We start from the raw sequence: 7,383 nt of genomic DNA, 5'->3' as shown, positions 1-7,383 counted from the left end.
TGGAGGGGTCCGAGCCGTGAGAGCCCAGCGGGGAGGGAACAAAGCGCCCCGTGCCCCTCTGACTGGCCTCGGGCAGGAGTGGGCGGGTCCCTGTGCAATCAGTCCCGGGGGGTGAAGCCCCTTCGTGCTGGGAGGGGAAAGGCTGTGGTTGCGGGGTCGCAAGCGGTGGTCAGCGAATTGAGGGGAAAGCTCTGCAGGCCCTTTTCCGGGTGTAGGGTGTAACACCAGCTCAGGATAGAAGGGAGCCACGGTATGGTATCCTCCGAGGGATGGGTGCTGGGGATGGCACAAGGCAGATCCTGGTAACGAAGAATCTAAGGCGAACGTGATTGTGGTTGTAAACTTGTCTAGAGCTCCAGCGTACTTGAATGAGACGATATTTTCAGTGGAATTCATAACATAAAACAGGGACTTGAAGCTTGGGCATATGTTACAATGAGCTGTTATGTCAACCACATATACCCACCGCATGGGAACCCTGATCAGCATCTCTTGCTGAACAGGTTTGTGCAGGAGACCTTCAAGAGATTTATCTGCATAGGTAAAATGGAAAAATTAGGACCCAAATCTGTATTGTTTTTCAGGGACTTTGTGATGAAGTATTCGTTTATCAAACAGGACTGTCTTATTGCTCCTTAGAAATATAAAAAATTCATATGGTAAAATATAATTCTGCCACCTTCAGATTAAAATAATACTTTTTTTTTGAGTAGAGCCACTGACTTCTTTATGACAACAAGTCTGGGTAAGTGGGTCTTTGATGGGTGTTTCAGTATTTCTAAAAAGGGTAGATGTGTTATCAAGATGAAGCATTTTTCTTATAAAATGGAAAATGCATCACGAATTAATTTTTGAAAGCTTATTAACACTAATAAATTAAAGCACATCAGTGGAGTTCTGGCTTGGTCTTAGTTGCCTGGTCCTTCTTCTTCAGAAAATTTGCCATGATGGGGCTATAGGACATAGCAAGAAATTAGTGATTAATGTGTCCCAAAGGCGCTTTCATTCTTTGATGACAAGAAATATTAAGCTCTTTGAACAGAAATGGTGACTTATTGGCTCCAACTGATTTGCAGAGTCACACCAGCTTTTTTTTGTAGAGCTCTTTGTCATAACAAACCATCATCAAAGTTTCTGCCAGACTTCCCTTCCTTATTGATCTCAATCATGAAAATGAACACTCTAAGTGCAAAGGCCTGGTCTAAGGATTCCAGGATTTGCCCTGAGCAAAGCACACGGTGGTTTTGTGAAATAACAAACTGATCAACACCTGTTGCTGAGGCAGGGCCAACCCAAAGGCTTGCCCCCACTTTAAGCTCTACGTGACATTACCAAAGGGTGCAACTTTGCAGTTTGTCACAGGGGGCTAAGTCCTATTCTAGAAGTTTCCCATGCTAGCTGCTCTTATGCAAATTCTTTAATTGGTGTAGATTAATATGTTCTCAAAGCAATCTTTTCAAAAGAAAGCATGGACAAGGATTTGGAGGACCTCAATATAGTCTTTAGGATGTGAATGTTTCCTGAATTAGAAGGTCTTATTTTATGACAATGCAAGGGCCTACAAATTCAGCCCATTTTCTAAGTGCAGAATTTCTGGCTTACAGGTTGTAATGAAAGGAATCAAAGTATTTGGGGGGGGGAAAAAAAGAGAAAAGCATTGAAAAGATACGTTATCAACTCTTTGAAAAGAAACTGGCAAAGAGACTGAACTTGGGGCCTACTATGAGGATAGTCTTTAAAGTTTCCTTTCTGAATTTTAAAAGCCTTTTTTTCAAAATTAGAGAAAATATATTAAAATCTCAGCTTTTTATGACTACCTTTGTATCAAAGTCATTAATTTGAGTAGAACCTGTCAAATGTCCTGGTTTTCTTTATGGTTAACTTAAGGCAGTCTACCTTAATGTTTAATGACTGTCTATATAATTCTACTGAATTTTCCTTGATTTACTCATACTGCATTATTACTTTGAGTCCTGTTTTCATATTGCTTCACAAAGGCAATAAAAATGAGTACATTAAAATGTGATGTTTAATTTTTGCCTCCTTCTGAAATCTGAGACTTGACTTAGAGTATCCTGTCCTTTGAATTTGAAAGTTTCTAACACAGAAAAACAAAATAACTTTTAGACTTTATTCTGTGACTTATGCTGTTACCTCTTAGTGTGAAGTACTGAGAAATAAACAAAGTAAACCCCACATCCTGTAAAATACTGGACTCCCGTAAGACTGACTTCACTGAGTTGAGAAATTATTTCTCATCTTGCTTGACTGGATATCTACTTTTATTATAGTTTTTCGTGGGAAATAAAACTGTGGGGGTGTCTTTAGCTTCAAATCCTTTCATTTGCATTAGGTCCAAATTTAGCAAGGACTTGAAGAGTTTTGAGATTAGGTACACTCTAAAGCAATTGATTTTAGACCTTTGACATGAAAGTTAAATAAAAAGATATGTTTGGTTTGTGGTTGTAATCTCATGATTAAGTACTTGGGCTTCCTTCTATACAGGAATAAACTTAAATTAGTGTCCTAAACTCTTGCATTGTGGCAAATTTATCTTGAAATTTTTCATTATCCGTGCCTGAACCATGCTGGACCATCACTGCCTGCCATTTATAGATCTGTGAGAAAATACTGTTTCAATTTGTGCAAAAACTTTTTGAGTCATACAGTCTTCTTATTTATACTTCCCTAACACAATAATATTGTTACTGGCAAGCAACAATAATAAATATTAAATCATGAAGGTCAGTATCATATATCTTGATGAAGTATTTTAGATAGGTAAATTCATTCCAGGCTCTGAGCTCTTTGCTTTGAGCACAATTTACTCTATTTTTGCTACAGATACTTACTTTCCTTTTACCTTGGTTTTTTGGTTAAATTTTTGGTTGGTTTTTTTTCTTAGGAAAAACAAGATACAAACTTTCTCTTTATTCTCTTGCATATGTAAAATTACAGACTGCATCACACACTAGAGAGCTGCAGGGAGATTTTACTTTGCAAATGGAGCAGCATGCTGGCAGCAAAAAGAATGAAAGCCTTTGAAGAGCTCTTTTGAGGATAGAAATCAGCCCATGATTTCCTTCAGGCTGCACTTCCATTCATCACTATTTCCCAGGTTTTTTCCTAACACTCACCAAGACAAATTTCAATTTAAAAAAGGGTCCCGGTGAAAAGGATATATATTATAAAGACATGTAACGCAGCTGTTGTTAAGGTATACATTAACCAACATGTATAACTTGTAACATGTAGAATGTCGGTATAAAGCAAAACTATACAAAACAAATATCTTTATATTGGAGGCTTAATTTTACCAAAAAGCTAGCTTCAACTAGCTTCAACTTCAACTCTTGTGCAGTAGATTGTCTCTGCAGACTGCAGATGAGGTAAGCTTTTGGGCCACTGCGGTTTATGTAATGCCTTTCCTATGTGTGAAGAATGTTCATCTCCACCTCTGGTAGGACAGTAATTTATGTCAATGTTTTGAAGAAAAATTATTCATAACATTATCTAGAGTGAAGGCATATATTGTGTACCACTGAAAGTGGTTTCTCATTGTTTCAGAACAGAAGATGTTTATTGTTGTGTCTATCTCATCTATTTGTGCGCTGCTATCCTAGATACACACTATCCTTCAAGTGTAAGAGAAATCTGACATGGCTGAACCTATGTATGAGTGATCACTTGTGCCTCAATGCAGGTAATCCAGTTGTCATTAATTCAAATGTGACAACTCAAGTAACTGTCCTTGGGAAATTGTGTCTATTTCTCCTATGGCTTTTTGTGTGTCTTTAAATAATCTTGCTCTTGCCCTTTTGCCTCTGGGATAGCTAGATAGGTCTCTCTGAAGGGTTGGGATTTTTCCTGTACTTACCTTTTATTTGTTTGCTTGTTTGTTCTGAGAAAAAAGATGTCAGATGTCTGTGGTAATAACAAAAGACTTCCCAAAAAAGTTTTAAGTAGAGTAGAATTAGAACTTACATTCCATCCTTAGATTGTCTCCTAAGAATTTAGTGTAGGAAAACAGTGGATTTGCATTCATTGTTCATACTTAATTGTATTAAGCTGTGACTGAGAGTAGATCCCAGCTCACTACTAAATTCTGACATGTTTTGCTGAAAGACCTAATGACTAAGCTGCAGATATGGTCTCTAGTGAGATACATCACTCCAAAAGGCTAATCTCTCTTACTGCAAAATAACTTTTTTACAGAAACAGAGATACCAGTAAATGAAAATGTTTTAAGAAAGTCTATGAGTAGTCTTTTTTGCTCTGGAGGGTTGTGCTGATGTTAAATTATATGCATTTAAGATGTACTTTCACTTTTCCCGTTCAAGATTAAACTACAAAATATTCACAGATTTTAGAAAATGAACCACAGGCACAATGAAAAGAAGGGAAATCAGGTTGTTCTTTGTTACAAAACCTTGAAAGAAGAATAGCCATAATAGGAGATGTAAGAAGATAGAGAAGAGTAGTGAAGTCAAATTGTCCTTTGCATACATGTGCCTAATTGACTATACATATAACTGATTGTTTGCCTAGAACAAGGCAAAATCTGCTAACAAAGTCTACTGAACAAACAACAGTTGTTTAACTTTTAGAATCCATTTATTCTATGCTAACATTGGTTTTTAAAGGTAACTGCATTCCGAATCACATGAACAGATAATTCTTCAAGCCAGAGGAAATCATGCTGTGGCAGCTGTATATAAATAAGCAGATTTTATTTTAAAGTGTAGAAAACAAACACTGAAAAATAAGCGCTTGAAAAACTGTCAACATTTAGCTGGGATTTATCTACAGTAAACTTGCCAGTGTTATACCATGCTTAAAGCATTTTTTAATGGGTTGAATCATGCATCCACACCTTTTGAAAAACCAGGTAACTCAATTTGTCATGGGATAACTCATAGTGGGTTCCTTAAAAGCTAATTATTAGACACAGTGCAAGATATTACAAAATTTAATATTTTGGACAAGGATGTAGCCTCAAATGAGCATTGAGGGAGATTACTCAGGCACAAATATATAACGTGAGCAAGACTGTGTGCCATATCAAGTAGTGGTGGGATGTGGGATAGAAGCCAGCTCTCACATTGCTTCATTCAGTAAAATCAATCACGCATTCAAAATTAATGTAAAAGAATGAAGTTATGGTACTGGTAAGAGAGATAGTGAAAGAAATGAAACTGATCTATTTAATACTTATGTAATATTTTAGGTTTATTACTGAATGTTTAAATACTAACTGAGCTTTGCAAAAGCAGTGTAAATTTTGCCCCCATTTTCTACCATGTCCCACAGAATCTGCTGAAGTCTTCGTTTCTCTAAGACTAAAAATAAAGCTACCCAGTTGTGGATATAGAACAAATTTAACAATCTGCCAAACTCACCATAATACTGCACTTTTTATCAAACTATCAGTCAATAAGACCCTGAATTTTAGAAGAGCAAGGCTTCGGTTCTTCATGGAATTAGTGGAAGAGACCCCCTGCAAAATTGCCCTCAGGGATACAGGAGCAGAACAGAGATGGAAACTAATGTTTTTCTTGAAACTAAAATGCTATGTGTAAGAAATGAGGCAACAAAGAAAGGATAGAAGCATGGCTGAGTGAGGACCTCCTAGTCAAAATAAAGTGTAAGAAGGAAATGCACAGGCAGTGGGTCCAGGTATATGTATCCTGAAAAGAGAAGGCTGATGTACTCTTTTTTCTTATTTTTCACAGGCTGTTATTCTTACATTTTCAAGTCCCTGAACCTCAAGACAAGGACTGGATGAACAAAGTCCCATCTTAAGAGAAGGTCAAGTTAGAGACCACCTAAGGAATCTGAATATATACAAGTCTATGAGAAGAAAAATTGAACCCCAGGGTCCTGAGGAACCTGGAAGATATAATTACTAAGCTGCTCCCCATTGTATTTGAAAAGTCATGGCAGAGAGGTGAAGCACCCAGTGACTGAAGAAAAGGGAATAATACTCCCATTTCTAAAAAGGGTAAAAAGGAGGAATAGTGGGGAATACTGACCAGTCATCTTCACTTCATTACCCAGTAAGATAGGGAACAGATACTCCTGTAAGTGTTGTTGAGGTGAATGGAATATAGGGAGGTGATTAGAGACAGACATCATGGCTTTACCAAGAGTAGAATGTACTGGACTACTCCAGTGGCCTTTAATAATGGAGGAGCTATGTAAGTGGACAAGATAAGAGATACTGATGTGTGTATCTGAGGTACCCTAAGTCCTTGGATATGACCCTTCACAATATTCTCTAAATTAGAGACAAAGAAAGGTCTTTTTGTGAAGGCCTGCTGTGGCAGGACAATTGTTTTAAACTGTAAGAGCATAGGTATAGATTGGGCATAAGGAAGAACTTTACTGTAAAAAGGTGATGGGGCACTGGAAGTAGTTGCCCAGAGAAGCAGGGGGTGCCCCATCCCTGGAAGTGTTCAAGGCCAGGCTGGATGGGGCTCTGAGCAACCTGGTCTAGTGGAATATGTCCCTGCCCATGGTGAAGGAATTGGAACTAGATGGTATTTAGTGTCCTGTCCAATACAAACCACTCTGTCATTCTATGGTCTCCTGATTCTATGATTTGATTATTTGAAGACTTAGTTAACATATTTTCATTACTCCTCATTAACCCAGGATTTACTTGTCCATTAGAGAACAAAAGAGACACTAGGTATTATGCCAGAAAGGAGAGATCACAAACTTGGTCCTTCTTCCAGAAAGAAGGAGACAGGATCCCACCAACATGGAATGTTTGGAGATGATGTGCAAATTGCTCTTTCTTGAAAAGACCGCAGCTGGTTCAGACATCCACTTTCACTCTGACATCTAACAAAGGAGTCCATGCATTGCTTGTGGTCTCTGAAGAAAGGTATCCAACCATTTTTTTCAGACAGATTTAATTAATCCTCTCTATGGAAAGCCTTAGAAATGCATTTAAATCTTAAAACAGCAACACATCTTTCTCTCTGTTGTCATGTATTTACTCTTTTTCCAGTTTACTTCCTTATATCTTACTGCTATTTACATGCCAAAAGATTCCCTCTGGAAGTTCCTTCAACCAGGTTAAGAAAACAACAGGAGAAAGTGCTGAGATCTGGCAAATGTCCTTTAGGTATATGTTAGGTATTTGCAGAGGTAATTCTCTCTTAAAAATTATCACCTATGGAAAAGGACAGCAAGCCACTGAGTGAATTTGGAATATATCAGGGATATGAAGTCCAACACCGTGCCATCAAAACTAAATTTCTTCTGGCTTGTATGAAGAAAGATAAGCAAGACATGAACCTATGTGAGATTCCCTCATGCGTGATATGCTTATTTCTCTGGTCAGTTGTCGCGATAGAGGGGAAACCCAGACGCTCA

General features: G+C 37.9%; 1 long non-coding RNA gene across 1 annotated transcript; it reads left to right on the top strand.

The window, feature by feature from the left end:
- The first annotated feature begins 6 nt into the window (after nt 1-6).
- LOC108445748 lies at nt 7-7,092 on the top strand. Its single transcript, XR_001860705.1, has 2 exons — nt 7-3,703; nt 5,733-7,092. It is a non-coding gene; the product is annotated as an uncharacterized LOC108445748 (long non-coding RNA).
- Nucleotides 7,093-7,383: the final 291 nt, after the last annotated feature.

This window comes from Corvus brachyrhynchos, unplaced genomic scaffold (genome assembly GCF_000691975.1).
Source record: "Corvus brachyrhynchos isolate BGI_N302 unplaced genomic scaffold, ASM69197v1 scaffold33, whole genome shotgun sequence".
NCBI lineage: Eukaryota > Metazoa > Chordata > Aves > Passeriformes > Corvidae > Corvus > Corvus brachyrhynchos.
This window is presented reverse-complemented; position numbering and strand designations above follow the sequence as displayed.